The sequence below is a fragment of the Strigops habroptila genome, chromosome 2 (assembly GCF_004027225.2).
Source record: "Strigops habroptila isolate Jane chromosome 2, bStrHab1.2.pri, whole genome shotgun sequence".
Taxonomy (NCBI): Eukaryota; Metazoa; Chordata; class Aves; order Psittaciformes; family Psittacidae; genus Strigops; species Strigops habroptila.
In genome coordinates, this window is record NC_044278.2 from 33,473,220 (window position 1) to 33,489,842 (window position 16,623).

The window sequence follows — 16,623 nt, forward strand, 5'->3', positions numbered from 1 at the left end:
AACTTGGGAAGTGATGTGACTGTTGCCCAAGTAAGCTCAGCAGAAGAAAGATAGCTTAGACAGTGGGTCAAGGAAATCGAGAATTTAGAATGGTTTGGGTTGGAAGGGACATTAAAGATCATGTAGTTCCAACCCCTCTGCCATGGGCAGGGACACCTTCCACTAGACCAGGTTGCTCCAAGCCCCTGTGTCCAACCTGGCCTTGAACACTGCCAGGGATGGGGCAGCCACAGCTTCTCTGGGCAACCTGTGCCAGCACCTCACCACCCTCAGAGGGAACAACTTCCTCCTAACATCTAATCTAAATCTACCATCTTTTAAGTTCAAAACCACTCCCTGTTGTCCTATCACTGCATGCCCTTGTAAAAGGAAGCCTCTGATGAGTACTGAAGCACATGGCTAAAGGGCCTGACAACTCAAAAAATGGCAGTCTGAAAAAATAATTACTGAAATGAGAAATGAAAGAAGGACTCGCTGGGGCACAGCATGAGAAGAAGTTCATATGACTGTAGAGAAGATAAGGATCCTGCTTAGAAGCTAAATTGTCTTCCTGCAATTAGCCATTGGTACAAAGGACACTGACAAGAAATCCAAATTAGACCTTTGTTACCGTGACTTGAAGTGCTGGAATAAAGTAATTGCTCAAAGGCAGGAAGGTGCAGGTTCTGAAGGAGTTTAAATAAAAGTTGGATAAGCTGTAAAGGAAAAACATGCATTGTAATTAAAAGCAGAGTAGAGGGTAGGACCAAATTCTTTATGATTGTTTTGGGAAGCTACATGGGATTATGGGCCAAAAGCTGCAAATTTGAACCAAGCAAATTGAAATTTTTGAAATTGAATAATAATGCATGTGGAAGACTGATACCATACGCAGCCTGATCAGCTTTTGCAACAAGTGTTGTGCCAGTCTTGAGAATCACGGCAGGACTGTGGACCTACTCATTTTGTTCATGCAGAAAACAAGACCGAGCACTCAGTATATTACAAGTAAAATTTGTATCTTTGATATTTTGGAATTCCCTGAAACATTTATGAATATGCTTTACTTCACATAGTATTCACAGCCCCAGTTGGAGTCTGTAGGACTATGTACAATCACAAGTGCTCACTGTGTTGTGCCCTAACGCAATAAATTGAAACTTAACACCCAGTCCAGTTCTGAGGAAGCAATCTGAATGTTTATTTTTCTGTCTGACTCCAAAAGATTTTTTTAAATGCATTTAAGATGCATTTAAAAGATATTTTAAAGACTGGAACAGCAATCTTAGTAACGTTTCACTACTTTGTCAGTAGTTACACCCAATGAAGTGAGTCTAATTGCTTTCTATGGCACCGCCTGGAATTCCTCAGTTGGGTTGAGCTGATTCAGAGATGATGTGACCCATCACGGGACAAGAACAGTTCTCCTGGCGCCACTGTGTGTCCTGCCACATTCTTTCTGTACGTACCCCCCTGGGATGTAAAGCTCACCAGCTCTCCACTGCTCCTCACTGAGATGACAGAAAGTTTCTGCTAGGACTTCTGCCATGTACGGGCAGGTTAAAGTCGCTTCTTCCTCGTGCAGTCCCTGACTGCTTTCACATTCACAATTGTGATCTAGGTGTTAGAAGCAGAAATTCCTGTCAAAGTCAGAAGATCTTGTTACCAGAGAACAGGTACGGCTGCTTAGCTTTGCCTTGCAGTATATGTGCCCTGTAAGGTTTGTGTGTTAAGAGGATATGCTTTCTTTGCCTCTGTTGCTCTCCGTTCGTGTGTCTCCTGCCTCAGCTTACCACTGCAGTTTAAACTCACTAAACCAGCAGAAGCCAAACCCTGCAAATAGAGAGTGATTTCCTGCTCACGTAGTGAGCTGAACTGGCTCACTGCACAGCTCAGTGAGTGTCAGAGCTAGCATGAGGGAAGATCGGGCCTGCTGCAGCTGCAGCTTGGAGCAAGGGTGGTGAAGGAGCAGGACAGCCCCTTTCAACAGGAGCCTGCTGCTAGATCAGCTCAGTCACCTGGTGGGAACCTGCTGCGAGTCTTGAGCTAGCCCCAGTCATCCAGGGAACTACAACTGCAGAGGCCTGCAGTGAGCTCGGGCAAAGTAGAAGTTCCTGGTAATTCTCATCATGAGCCTGTAGTGTGTGTTCGCAGAGTATAAGCTTTACATAACAAGCAGAACAAACTCGCACTGCAAAATCAGCTACTGGTTTGTAGCTAATTTTTCAGCTACAATATGCTGAAATAAGTTTATCCTGAGGAATTAAAGTTGGTTTTCACTATTTGAAATGTACCAGTTTCTCACTCCTTATATTCTAAAGATCCCATTCACTTTTGTTTTCCCTTGGCTCTAGCTTGTGTGAGGGACTGCTGAGAGCAGGAAACATTTTCCAGACTGCGTCTTAAGCACTCTTAAGTCAATTGTACTGAAGTGTGCTGACTCTGGGATCCACATTTCACAGATTAGTAACTTGACCTGGAGGTGCTATTGGAAAACAAACCAAAACAGCTGCTCTCATGTTGGAAATATGCCTTTGTACGTGACAAGCAGGAATCTCATGATGCCTCCAGTAGGTTCCTAAAATAACTTATTAAGGAGTACAAGTTCGAAGAGAAGATTGCACGGCATTCTGCTTTGTGGCTGGTCAAATTGGTATGGTGCTGGTATTGATTCGCTGTGTAGAGAGTGCTTGACTAATAGCATCTTTCCTCAGTTTTATGAGACAGTAGTTCTAGGACCAGGACTACACCTTACAGGTGTCAGAGAGGTGTTAGCAGTAATGTGACTGTTTATCTGAGAAGTGGCGTATCTTCCCCTTGGGTCGATGTAGCTGAACAGTTGTTGGAAGAACGAGATGCTGCAGTGCGTCTGCCTAATGGAAGGGCAGCCATGAGCACAGAGCCTACAGGCACTGGAGTCAGCATTGCGTGGACATGTCACAATGAGGATAAAAGGCTCATCCTCAGCTTTCTTGAGTGACCTCACCTTGCATACAGGGCCAAGCTTAGAAGAAAGAAGGGGACCCCGAACAGAAACTAGGGTGTGTGAGCGGAACAGGGAGAAGAAAGAACACCGTTTGAAGTTAATGTTGACAGCACAGCTAGAAAGATGGGAGGGAAGACAGGAACCAGTGAAGTAAAGGAAACAGGAAGGAAAGGGTCTCCAGAGAAAAACAGGAATCAAACGCAGAGTTCCATGTAACTACTCATTACTGCATATTTTATTTGCCCAAATCTAAGTAAGGACATTTGCAGAACTCAGGAGAGAGAAACACAGCCTGGATATGTTCCTGAGCTTCACCCATACTCTGCTGCTACTGTGTTGTTCAGGTTAGGGACTTGTTGCAGGTTATTCCTCTGCCCCAACCTGCTTAGGTCTATCAGGTTAAATGCTGCCACAAAGCCTCCTGTGTTAGGCTCTGCCTTTTTAAGCCCAGTGTTTTCACTGGATACTGGCTAAAACATGGGGAGGAGAAAATGGTGACACTCAGATTTGGTTTGGAGATAAAGAGCTGAGAGAAAAAATAAGGGGGTAGGAAAGCAGCCAGTTTCAAGCGAGGCAGAGCAAGAAGGGGAAGAAATGGTTGTGAAACATAAGACAGCAATGCTTGGATATATAAAAAAAGAGATTAAACCAAACACAGAAACACATCCTGGGGGTCGATGCTTAAAGTACTTAATGCATTCACTGGAAAATACCACTTTATTGTTGCTGGTGCCCAGAACTCTGTGTTAATTAAAGAAGTACCTGGAGTTCCAGGCCAGTGCACAGGACTTGGTTTCTCAGATTAAAGGGATTTCACTAACAGCATATAAGTAGGGGTAATTAGTAACCTACACCCAGCGAGCCCTTTGAACAATTTTACCAGCTCTCTGCCTGACACCAGTTGGAACAAGGCACAACCGTGAGGAAAGAGAGCCAGTTTAAGATGTAATGTCAAAAAATTAATCAGAGAAAGCGACTCCTGTACATTAGAACAGAGTAATCTTATCTAATCTACTTCCATGCCTATACTTCACTAATCACTGTAGTTATATAAGCAGGTCTTATCAAAGAACCTTAATTATAGCAATCCCAGTACAAGCTACACAGCACAGCAGAGAGAAGGGTGAGGTCTTCATAGGTATGTTCCCCATCTGGGTCTGGGGGAGGAGCGCATCTGGTGCAAAGTGGCTGTGGCTTTGTTTCATCAGGGTGTCATGCACTGACATGAAGGACCATCACACCCATGGGGACAGGCCCTCCCTGAGCCATCCAGGTCACTCACAGTTGGGTGTTAATCACCGTGAGTGGTGGGAGGGCACTGCTTTGGTGCTGTGTCTGAGGGTAAGTTTAACTAGTCTGGTATGAGAGCCTGTCAGTGGGGTAGAATGAACAGCAAGGAAGAGGAGAGGAAGTGCCGCGTCAAAGAACAGTAGTAGAGAAGCAACGAAGAATGCAGAGCATGGTTGAAAGATTTGGGTGTGCTGTGGAAACTTTTCTTTGGAGAGTTTTCAAGATCCAACCCCTGATGGGGAGCACTGCTAATTTGTTAACTGTTGGTGTTAGAGAGTGAAAAATAGGAAAATTAATAAAGCTGCAGGACTTCTAACTTCAACACATTATTTGATGTTGTGTTTAGCACTCAGGTCCAGCAAGCTGCTGTGCAGTCTGGGGTGAAGACCCTCATTATGCTGGTTCCTTTCTATAGAGAGCCCTCTCTCCCGGCGCAGAGCAGCTTACAAGCTGCACAAAAATGCTGTCTTCCTCCCTTTTCAATGCAGGCATAGAAATCAGGTGATTTTACCAACAGCAAGATGGACAGGGGGTGTTTGGAGTCAGGATAAGAATTTAGGAACAGCTTTGGAGATTCAGACAGTTCACCAAGGCCAGCGTCACATGGAGGGAGGTCCTACACCCAGCCCCTCCACCTGCAAGCAGTGCTGTGAAGGCGCCTCTCCACGTTCATGCTGCACTTGCTCGAAGCAGCAGGACCTCTTAGCTAGCAGTGGGGGTGAAGCACCCCAGCAAGGGGCACAGACCTGGCCCCACAGACCGGAGGGCAGAAGGAGACCATTCTGCACGCAGCAGTGAGCACTGGTGTGTTTGTCCCTCTCCTCATTCATGCCAAGAGGGAGGCCTCAATGCACAAATACATCTTGTGCCCAAGGCTGCAGCCTCACTTTTGCCTCCTCCAGATCCACTTTTTGAGGCTTTATTTTTTGCATCCCATTGCTTACACGCTCCTTATCCAGGTGCAAATCACTTGGTTTCTCCTTGTTTTCTTTCCCTGGAGCCCTCTAGCCCCCCTTGCTAGGCAGGGATTTGAGATTTTTTCAGCATATGCTAGCCTGACCCTGAAGACAAGTCAATATTGAGACAGTAGTGATACCAGCTGGGCAGGAGAGCTCCAAGACCAGGAAGGTGAATTTTCCAAGGCGAGCCTCATCCCCTGCTCTCTGGCTGTGCCAACCTTTGTGCTTTCCGCAGATGTGGACAACTCGGCCACATCACTGTGCTGTGGCTGTGAGGGGGGAAGGCATCCCTATTGTTCCCCAGAAAAAGAAGAAACCCCTTTTTTCTTCCACCCTCAGTGTCTGCCCCTGTGAGTATAATCCTGTCTCTCCTGCCTCAGACCTCCTTTCCCAGCCTTGTGAAGTGCTGCCCCAGCTGATGTCCATGATCCACCTTGCCTCGCATGCCCAAGGGGCAAAAGGATTGACTGGAAAGTAATCAAAATCCACCTGACAGGCAAATCCAGCTGCTCCTTTGAGGGAAGTTCCTCTGTGTGCTGATCTGGGCAGCTTGGATGGAGCATTCTGCAGAAGCTGATCTCTTTGACCCTTCTGAGTCCTCTTTGAAAACTTCTCTAGGTATCGCTTGCTTGCTGCCCCCAGGTACTTGGCACCGGTCAAAGGATGGAGAGGACAGCAAGGCAGCAAAAGCAGAGTTTGGTGGAAACCTTGGCAAATTTGGAGGAAGCCCCTCCAGTCACACTGCTGTGTCCTGTGGTGGGGAGCCCATCATAGCAGTTATCTATCTGGCCTTGGCCAGAGCACTGGGGCCCTCCCAGCTGCCTGCCTGTTGGAAGCAATCCCTTGAGGTGAGGCACTGGGTGTGCAGCAGGAGCTTGCTGATAAGGCCACAGGGACTGATTCATACACGTTCAGAGGCTGCTCCCAGCTCAGTGTGGGTGACTGTGTGCAGAAACGTCTGCAGGTCCTCCTGCCAGCAGCTGCAGCAGTGCCGTGGTGGCGCCTGGGCTGGTGGCTGCCTGGTTATCAGGAGGGATGGGTCAGTGTGCAGAGAATCCCCTCCCTGTCTAGAAGAGGACATGCTGCCTTCTGGCAGGAGACAGGAGATCGCTAGTGACTGTGTGTGCTCGGTGAAAGAAAAGGCATACCTCCGAGAGAGGAAGACCAGGGTGTACATACATGAGCTACCCTGTCCCACCAGGTTTGCTCCCAGCCTCCAACGTTTTCCAGCTCAGGGGACCCCCTGAGCCTTTGGTGGTTCATCAGTTTAGTACCCTTTATTATAATAAATACAGGACTTGTCTAGTGCCCCAAGGACTTGTCTAGTGCCCCTTGCGCCCATGTGAGTTCTTTGCATACACTGTTCTCTGGAAAGCAGCTTGCAGATCTGCTCTCCCCGTTGCATCATTCTGTTTGTTTTCAGCCTGGCTCCAGCTGGCTTCATTTGGTTATGATTTTCTGAACAACAGGAGCTTAGCTAACATTAGCTCAGCCACAGTGTAAGGGACAGGGTTCCCTCCACCCCTCCCAGGGCTTACTTTGTTCCATCTCTTGTACTTGCCTGACTGCATGGTAAGCGGATTGAACTTGCTCTAATGACTGGGTTAATAAGATGAATCATTTTATCTTGCAGTCAGAATTTGCAAGGGGCAGTGAGGCTGTGCTGCACAGATGGGAGCACAAAGTGGGAGGAGGGAGGGAAAGCAGGAAGAATAGGGTAGAAGGAGGAAGACAGAGTGTGAGCCTTCTCCCTTTCTGTAGCAGCAAAGTTGTTCAGCTCAAGCCCATCATGGGACTGTACCCTCACAGTAGGTTCTTTTTATCAGCAAATATTAGACCTAAATCTAGCACATATTTTTGCCAGTGAACTAGAGCAGGAATATCAGAACAAGCTGTTGTACCGGGGGGGGGGGGGGGGGGGGGGGGGGGGGAACGGGGGGACAGACGACCTCCTGCACATTTCCTTTCCTGTCTGCAGTTAACTCTGCTCACACCACCACGTTCACAAGGAAAGGAGCATGCCAGATTTATCCTGGAACACATTTACAGAAGATGTTTAGTTTAGGAAAGGAGCCCAGTCATAACAGCCCACAGAAAGGCGAGGCACAACACACCTGCAACAAGCTTCTTGCTGCTTCCCTGTGTCAGACAAACCCCCCTCCAGATCCCACGGGAGTTCTTCTGGGCCAGAGTGCATAAGAAGCACAAGTGAACAGGCTGTTCCTGTAACCCTGTGGCACATGTTCTCAATGGGTGCTCTAGAGCTTTCAGCATCACTTTGCCCTGTGGTCTAGTAAAGAAGCGCACTGCCATGCAGTGATGGACACCTCCTGACAGCCGATGGGCCGCTTTTGGTGTGCTTCCCATGGGCCCTCCCCGCCCCTCGGAAATAATCCCCTGAGTCCGAAGGGCCCGAGGATAACGGGGTGAAAGCCATTGCTGCAAGTGACGGATGCAGAAGCTCCCCTGAGCCTTCATTTGCTTTGCTGGAGCTCCCTCCGGTGGCCTTCAGCTGGAAGGACTCACCCAAGGCAGTGCTACAAACCCTTGGCAGAAATTGAGCCGGACATAATCCAGGGCAGTGTTTCCCACGAGGACCCTGCCGACAACATGGTGCTCGGGATGGGCATCAAGGGGTCGGCAGAGCACGTCGCATGGCCCGGCACAGGGTGGCGAGGGACCTCTGTGCTCCGGAAGCAGGAGAGTCGCTTCAATGAGGCAGTGGGCTCACACTTCCCTCCCATTAACCCCACCAGCCTGGGCAGCAGACACAGGCTGCCCCAGTATTCACACATTAAGTGTGCAATTTGCTCCTTTGGAGTCTGCCTCTCCCTCTTGTGCAGCGTGACCTCTCCCGATGTGGCTGCAATGTGGGTGCTGCTGCCCTGTCCCCACTTGGGACCCTCTCTGAGCATCTGGGAGCTCCCCCCAGTCCTGGCTCTCTGCTGCATGTGAAATGAAGAACCAAGGGTTGTGCTGCCTGCGTTCACCTGAATGCATAGGTGGTGGGTGATGCTAGGGGAGCCTGATGTATCATTTGGGAGGGGACAAAACATTCTGTGAGGGGACTCAAATATGGGATCAGGTTTGGGGGAGGGAGGGATAACTTGGTAAAGGCTGCCTGACCCTACAGTGGCATGGGAGCACTTAGGAAGGTGTTACTGGACCAGCTTGAGCTGGGAGGTGACATCTCTGAGGAAACTCCTGGTGCAGAGAGAGGAGCAGGATGGTTGTTGGGAGGCCCCGAGAGGGGATGGGAATGTGACACCTCAGGAGCTCATCTGCAGAAAACAGGAGCCCCTTGCCTTGTGTGATGTGCCTGGACAGAAGAGCCTGTTGTGGGTGAGCTCTGTTTTCCCTGCTGTCTACAGAGTCCTGCGGCAGCAGGCAGCCCCTTGGCAGGCCATTGGGCTGGAATGGACCCTGCTTTTGCCCCCTTTCACTGGGGCCAGAGCTGGGCAAAGGGGGCTGTAGTTTTGCCATGGGGTTTTGCTCATCTCCCAGGGGGTTGCACTACTCAGGTGCACTGTCCAGGTGCCCATGCTGTGGTGTGCTCCCCCTGCCTTCACACAAATGGTTCTCTGGTGTGAGCCAGCCAGCCAGTCCTGGTCAGGCTATACCCAACTGGTGTGAATCCGTAGGTACCTACTGTGGCTGGCAGACAAGCATGTATGTGGGGCTGTGTTTTTGGCCTTTGTCAGACAGCCTTACTTTGCCATAGGTAAAGAGGCAGAGGAGGAGATACACCCTGCAAAAGCCATTGCAGTAGAAAACTGGTAGCAAACAGGTTCAGAGGGGCAGCATGAGGTAAACCCAAGCTACCTTTTCTCCACAGCCACCATCGCCCTTCAGAGGCCAGGTAAGCTGCCACGGGTCTGATGACCCATGCTGAAATCGGGCTCTGCGCTCTGCATCACATAAGTGCCTTGGAAAATTTTTCCCAAAGCCAAGCTGCTTATTTTCAAAGCACGAAGCTTTAATCCTGTGAAAATATTATTTTCCAATTATGACTTGCAAAATGGCTGATGCAGATCTAATCGATCCGTTTAGTCATTCCTGTGAAAGCACAAGCATCAAAGCTGCTGGCTTTGACGCAGCTCAAGAGCCGCGTTGCCTCGTGTGAATTCTTCTCGTTGTTGTTTTAGCCCTTAATTTCAGGGCAGTAAGTGCAACAACAGACTTCTCTGCTACCACCCAACTGAGGAACCGCTGAGGCTTAGAAAAGAAGGTTAGTGTTGCTAATGCTAAGCTATATGTTCTTAAAGCATTTCCCTAGAGCCTAGCAAGAAATAAATGTTCACAACATCCAGCAGAACTGTTTGTTTTGGGTGTTTTTTTTCAGAGCAGAGGCCAAGATCAATAGTATTTACAGTGCTAGTTTTAGCACTGTAAAGTAGCTTTAGCTGAAATAACACTAGCTCAGTAAGTAACGCTAGGGGTGTAAATCGGCTGTGGGAAACCTATGCAACACAGGGTAGCTGTTGAAATGTCCTTTGGGTGTAGCACAACCAAGGTCCTGGAAAGGATCTGCCTTCCTCGTCTGATTAGCAAAAGACAAAGGGAGTTTCCCAGGAGCCTAATTTTAGTTTCCAGAGCTGAGCAGTACTGAATGCTGGAATAATACAAGACAACTATTTTCCCACAAGATTAAAATCTCTTTAAGACAACCACTGTACAAGAATTTAGTTTCTGCTAACTTTGTTGGTGCAAGGTAGCAAGATAGCTGAAGGTGACAGTGTCATGAAGATGGAACCTGAGTTCTGCTAGGACAAGGCAGCTGAAAGCTGCAGCACAGCTCAGAGCTCGGCTGCTGGCATGAGGCTACTCGGGCATTTAGCTGACCCTAAATTAAAGAGGCTCCCCTGTCCCTTCACTGATGCTGCTGGAAGGTTTTTTACCATTGCACCTCCTGTCATCTGGAACAGCTTTCCTGAAGCCCCTGGCACTCATTAGGCTCAGATGAATGCTCCTGATTTCAGTTCTCTAGCCCATACTGCCTCTTGTTGTATGGAACGGCTAAAAGCCTCTGTGTGGACCCAGTGGAGGAGCCTAGGCAGCTGCTGGCAGTGGGCTGGCAGCTGCAAAGGGACATGGGGGTCCTTGCTTGCCCCCCCTCCCCCCCACTTCCTAGGCTGCAGACACCCTTCAGCCTGATGTCAGAGAGACTACAAAGATGGGCCAGGAACACACTGAGAGGTCAGGAGACTTTACAGCCAAGGTATTGCAGCCTCAATGTGCTGTCTCACAGATCACAGTGATTTTCCAGGTCTCATCTATCACATAAAAAGGCCTGAATTGTATTCCTTTACTCTCCTTAACAAAACGAGATAAAATTACTGCTCATACCTACCTGAAGACGTCTTAGATCAGAGGGAGCCTGCAGCCAGGAGCTCCCAGGCTCGCCCTGACTCCTTGGCTCCCCCTCCATGGGACTGACATACTTCTAGGGAAGAGGTTATTATCCAGAGGTTGAAAGTGGCCGGCTATAACCTGACCTGACATGGGACATTTGAAATTATTTGAAAATGGCTGAATTGTTGTCCCGAGAAGTGCACACACTTGCTGCAGTTTTTGGAATAACTATGTGAGAAAAGTTCCTTTGGAGCAAGCAGCGTTTGTGATGTGTAACCAGGGTGTTCACCACCTTGAGGTGGATGCTGAGGAGGGCATCTCGACGAGATGAAGAGGGATTGCTGGTGTACCTTTGTTACAGTCATTAGAAGGGACCACTTCCATCCAAGCCTGTTTCTGTGCACTTTTCCACGCATGCTCTCTCTGCCCTTTGTCTCTCTCAACAAATGGGCAGCTACAATGAGCACCCTAAGGCAAGATACATGGCACTTTAATCAGTATGCCAATGCCTACAAAAGAGCCTGCTTGTTTTTTCCCCCCATATAAACTGCTTTCCTAAGCAGTTCTCTTCACTGGAATGTCATGGGAATTTTGCTGTACTGTTTCTAGACCAGAAGTGGTTTTAAAGTCACAGCTGCAAAAAATGTCCTGTTAGCAGTGCTTGGTTATTGAGCAGGTGTATTGATGCAGGCTCATCAACAGCTGCTATTGACTTACACACTTTATTAAATAGCCGGATTAACAAGGTCAAATCATATAGCTGTCATTCTTCACTCTGTTTTGATATGGTAGATACCATGTGTCTGGTCCTGAGCATTCCTACAGTCCAGCTAAAGGTTGGGGAAGAAAAATTAATTGCTGCTCAGTTCATCTTTCCTGGTGATTCCCCATCCTCAATCTATCTCTAACTGTGTCGAGCACATTTCAGCTCTGGATTTTGTATGGTGTAGAATCTTTAGACTTGAGGGTCACATAACATGGCTTCGCTCTAGAGTCAAGCTTCTCTTTGCATTTGGAAAGGTTTAGCTTTGGCTGTTTGGGCCAGCTTGAGAAGTGAGTGTGCAGGGGCAAGTTAAAACCAGTGCTTACCTCCAAAGACTGCTGTTGTCTGGAAAATAGTAAGCTAAAGAGGTGTGAAACTAGGCAGCAGCAGCACCTGTGAAACATCAGCTGTTTCCTTTGCATCTTCTTTTGTTTGGCTGTTGATGATGCTTCCCTCCTTTTACCTATCTGTGCCCTAGGCCAGGTATTAGAAGAATGTGGCACCTTGCCTAGGGGCTGCTTGGGAAATCTAATTGTGGCCTAGAATGAGCTGAAAGATAAACACTTTGAAAATCACATCCGGGTTTAAAGGTGGGTAAGTTAAGCTCTTTTGAAAATGAGAACCTATGTCTGCCCCTGTGGAGGGAATAATGTCTATAGAGCAAGCTGATGGGGTGGATGAGATTCCTGACCAACTCAGGTCATCCTGTGGGCAGTTTGGTTGTTGGTGCTTCTCAGAGGTTCAGAGAAGTCTTTTTCATGTGACTGGGAAGGATAACAACGGTCCTGCTCAACCCTTTCCAGAGCTGTGCAAATTTCAGACCCTAGAGCACATTTTGCCTGAATGCTTTGTAGAGGAAAAGCCAACTCTGCAGTGTGGCAACCTATGAGAATAGATTTTAAATGGATGTAGAGTGTATTGTGATCTCAACTGAAGATAGCACATTGCTTCTGATATGCTGTGAACACACTGGAAAAATTGCCTGCACTACAGTTTATGGAGATTAAAAGCACTTGCCAACTGCAGTAAGCCGTGGCGCGGCCATGTCAAAACCCTTGCAGTAACATTCACTGAAGAAGGGCAGTTTTTTTTCAGGGCAATGTCTCTTCTGCTTTGTGTGAAGACGTTTATTACATGGTGTTATGTTACAAGGGTTCACTTTTACTTATATGGCCTGAAATTCTCAGGGTCTGGGAATCCCAAAGAGGGGGGATCAGTTTTCAGGAAGGTTGTCCTCACTTTTTCAAAGATACATGCCAATCTTTTTTCATGCTTTTATTGATTACAGCAGGTATTCCTTTTGCTGATTGTTTACTTCTACAACCAATCTGGATCCTTGCAGATCAAAGTAACTCATAGGTAACCCATAGGATCAGTCAGGGCAGGGAGGTGAATGAAGTGGCACAGCCAGACCAGTGCTCAGTGGCTGAAGGACCGTCCCATTCACAGCTGCAGCCACTTGAAACTCTTCAGAAAAAAGAAATGCCCAAATTCCAGAAGGTATTGCAAGAGAGGAGGAGCAGAGTGCACAGGGGCTGGTGTGATGGCTGATGTTAGTGGTGTGGGTTGGAGGAGTGCTGGAAAGGGGAAGAGTGCTGCGTGCCAAGCTGAGTTGTGAGGCTCTTGGGAATACTTTTCCCATCAGGAAACATCCATTTGCTCTCTGTGGATGCTTTTGTTGTACCCCTTCTCAGAGAAGTAGAGTGGGCAGTAAGCAGGTGCAGTACTATTGGCAACATGGTCATGCCTGGTTCCCCTTTTTACGTTTCCAGTGTAATTAGTACCAATATCTGAATGTCTTCTCGCAGGTAAGACCTTCCCATCTGGGAAGTACTGCCTATCCTAGAGAGGAGCAGAGCTAATGGAGCCCCCAGGACCACATTCAGTTACCACAGGAAGATTTAGTGTCTGCCTTCTTTATTTAATCCCTCTGACCCTCTGGTCATCCCTGGCGTGGGAGTCAGCTTCCAGCATAGGCTGGGACACTGAAAAAGCATGGCCACCACAGGGCTATAAAAGCTGTCAAATCTTCATGCCCTTCAGAGGATGGTGGCCTGCTTTTTGCTGAGGTGGTGTGAAGGGCAAGCAGCTCTTTGGAAGTAACAACTTTTTTAGGTACCCTGGAGCAGGACTGTAAAGAAACATAGGCCCAGAGGAAGACTGAACAGCACTGGCAGAAGGTTTTAATCACTCAGCAGCACAGAAATACACAGAAGTATCCTGGTGCATGAAATTGGGCAGTCAATGGGGAAGGCCAGACAAGACTTTGGAGTCAGAAAGGAAGGTTGGATGCACTCAGTCAGTGTGTAGCAGGTAAGAGAGTCACTTCTCAGGTGGCACAGTGAGGCTGTAGAGCATTCCTCTTGTCATGCAGTAGGTGGAGAAAGAACACCAAGTGTTGGGCAGCATTACTTAGTGCAAGTTTTTATTTCCTCATCTGCGCGAATGCCATCAGAAGCCTCCAGAAGCACTCTTCTACATCCACAGCTGCTCACAAAGTCCATTACTTAAACCTTTATAACTGAGAACATCCTCACAGGGTCACTGAAAAGCTCCTGTGTGATCTGCAGGTCATTGTATCACCCTCGTAAGTGAGAAATGTTATGTGAGGACTCTTGTGTTTGCGTGCTGTGAGTTTAGATTTGGGGCCCTGCATTTAAAAATGATTGCTCTAAATTTCCCTACGATTATTGCACCCACAGCTGTGACTCCCCTTCTCTGCACCGCTCATCCCAGCTGTTACATACAACATTCCTTTATTTCTTTTACTCAACAGCTGCAGTGGGGATTTTTCTGTTTGCTTGTTTTCCCTCAATGTATTTAGTTCCCCAGCTATGACCTTTTGGCAAAATGCAGAACGTGTCTGGGGAGGAGATAAAAAAAAGAGAAGAGAGAGTTGTTTTTGACTGGAGATGCTGTGACGATCTTTATCATTTAACCTTAATTATACACAGCAGAGCCGTGGCGGTTAGTATTGCATCAACTGTCTGAAGTTTTATCCCATCTGCTGTGCCTGAGCATAATGCTGTCCTATAGGTTAAAGTCTGGGAAATGTGATGCTCTTCAGCTTGATTATCGCTTAGTTTGTGGTCTTCTCCCCAGGAGTGTGCTCCAGTTCCTCTCCCATGTGCTCTATTTACCTTGCAAGATCATAGAGACATCAAGGGGATCGCAGGCTCATATGGAGCCCTTCACCTCCTCTGGTGATGCAAAGCTGCCATAAACCTGCAGTGTGTAACAGCTGAGGAGCATGCTGAGAGCAGGCACTGGTGGTGTTGGTGCGCGCACGCAGTGACGCACGCAGAGCCGGCCTCAGCATTTTGTCCTCCAGGCTGTCGTGCTAATCTTTTTGCTGCTAACCTCCACCGCCCTGATACTAGTGCTCATCTGCACATGAGTGCACATAAACCCAGCAAGAGGATTTGGGAGCAGCTTAGACAAACGGTTCGTTAGGGTCTTTCTCTGCTAACTGATGTTTGTTTCTAAGGTTCCCATCACCGAGCTACTGTAAAAATAAATTCTCCAAGTCAGCGCACAGCTGCCACCCTCACAGACTGTTATCCAGGCGTAAGGGAAGGGGATCGTGATCAGATCAAGAGCTAGCTTTTTTCGCTCTGGTTAGGCTGCCGGATGAACAGAGTGGATTCCTTTGAGCCAGATGAAAGTTGTGATTGTTTTGTGTTTCTCCTCAGCACAGGGAGATTTACAGATCTTATGGCACTACACAGGTGCTTCTGAACCCAGTGGTTCAGAGAGGTTCACCCCCTTGATTGCCTGTTAGAGGACATGTTCCCTGCAGTAGTATCTGGATGTTGCTTGTATTGTGCAATCAGGGTAGATTATCTAGGTTAACTTGAAATAATCTAATTGTACCAGTAGCCTGTGTAGACACAGAATCATGTTGGTATCAGCCTCTGTGGTACCAACAGGTTTCTTGATGCCTCTCGGTCTCTAACCTGGATCAATAATGGGGCTTGCCTGCTCAACCCCCTCTCATCAGTCCCTTTTAAAGCTGATCCTGCCTTCTTGCCCTGTCCACCTCCTGTCTTCTCTGTGAGCCAATCTCCACGGTCCCTTTAGCACCAATAAACAGCTAGGTTTACAGGTTACACCTGAGCACTAAACAGCTACTGCAGCATCACCTGCTATTAGGCAATTTTTGGAGCTGTCTTGGGTGGTTTAGCAATTCATGCAGTGACATCTACTACTCTTTTCCCTCCCAGACCTTCTCAGTGAGAGGCAGACTCAAACTAGGACCATGTCATTCACTGCAGAATTACCAAGTGGCTGCAGGAGATGCAGAATGCCCTTTAGGGAGCTGCTTGTCCTCATCAGACCACTCTCCTTCCATGATACCATCTCTTCCCTTTCAGTCTTCTTCCAGCGCTCCTACAGATCTCCTCCTTAAGCCTCTTCTTCCCATTACATTGTTCAATTTCTCTCTTTCTCCGGACCAGAAGATAAAGTTACTTTTCTTCCTGGCTAACCTCTCCTTCAATTTCTTTCCCCCTTCTCCAGACACTGCCCCTGGTCTCATCTGCTTCCTGAGCCTTCCACATTGCCTATTTGACAAGTGAATATCCCTGGTAGAGCATTCCCTGTGATACCCATGCTCCTCCCTGTATGCCATACCTTCAAAGGTATGCAGAAGCTGGGTATTGCTCCTTTGGAGAAAAAAAGTCTATACGATCACTCTGCTATATGCTCTGCAGGATGATCTGCTCAGTGCGGAAAAGCTCATGTTGACCATGCAGAAATAACTCACATCTAAACTGACAAAAGCACTGGAAATTAAAAAAACAAATAATAAAAAAAAAATATTACAAAGTCAAAGAACCGCATAGCAAGTTTTGATTATTTATTTTTTTAAAAAGGTCTTAAAATGTATCTTATTTATTTATTTATCTGTTTGGTACAGGTTCATACCAAAAAACCCAACAAACATCATTTCCCCTTTCCTCTGAAAAATAGTCAAGGTTTTAAGTCCTCAAACTGCTATATCACTTAGCATAATTATTTGCTTTAGGTAAGTAAACATGATGTCACAAAACAACCCTACACTCTCCAATTCTCTGGTCTGGAAAAAAAAAAGGGTGTAATATGCTGAGCAAAGGGTATATTTTATACTGCAGGAAGAGGGGCCATGGAGAGCTCAAGGAGATGAGATCTGATGCAAGGTGAAAGGCTCTTGGCTGCAAGCTCTGTGCAGTTGCAAGAGAGGTGATTTTATTCACAGAAAATACAAAGGGAGTGACAAGGGCTCAGATTGTGCCTCTGCCTTCCTGGGTGAGAAG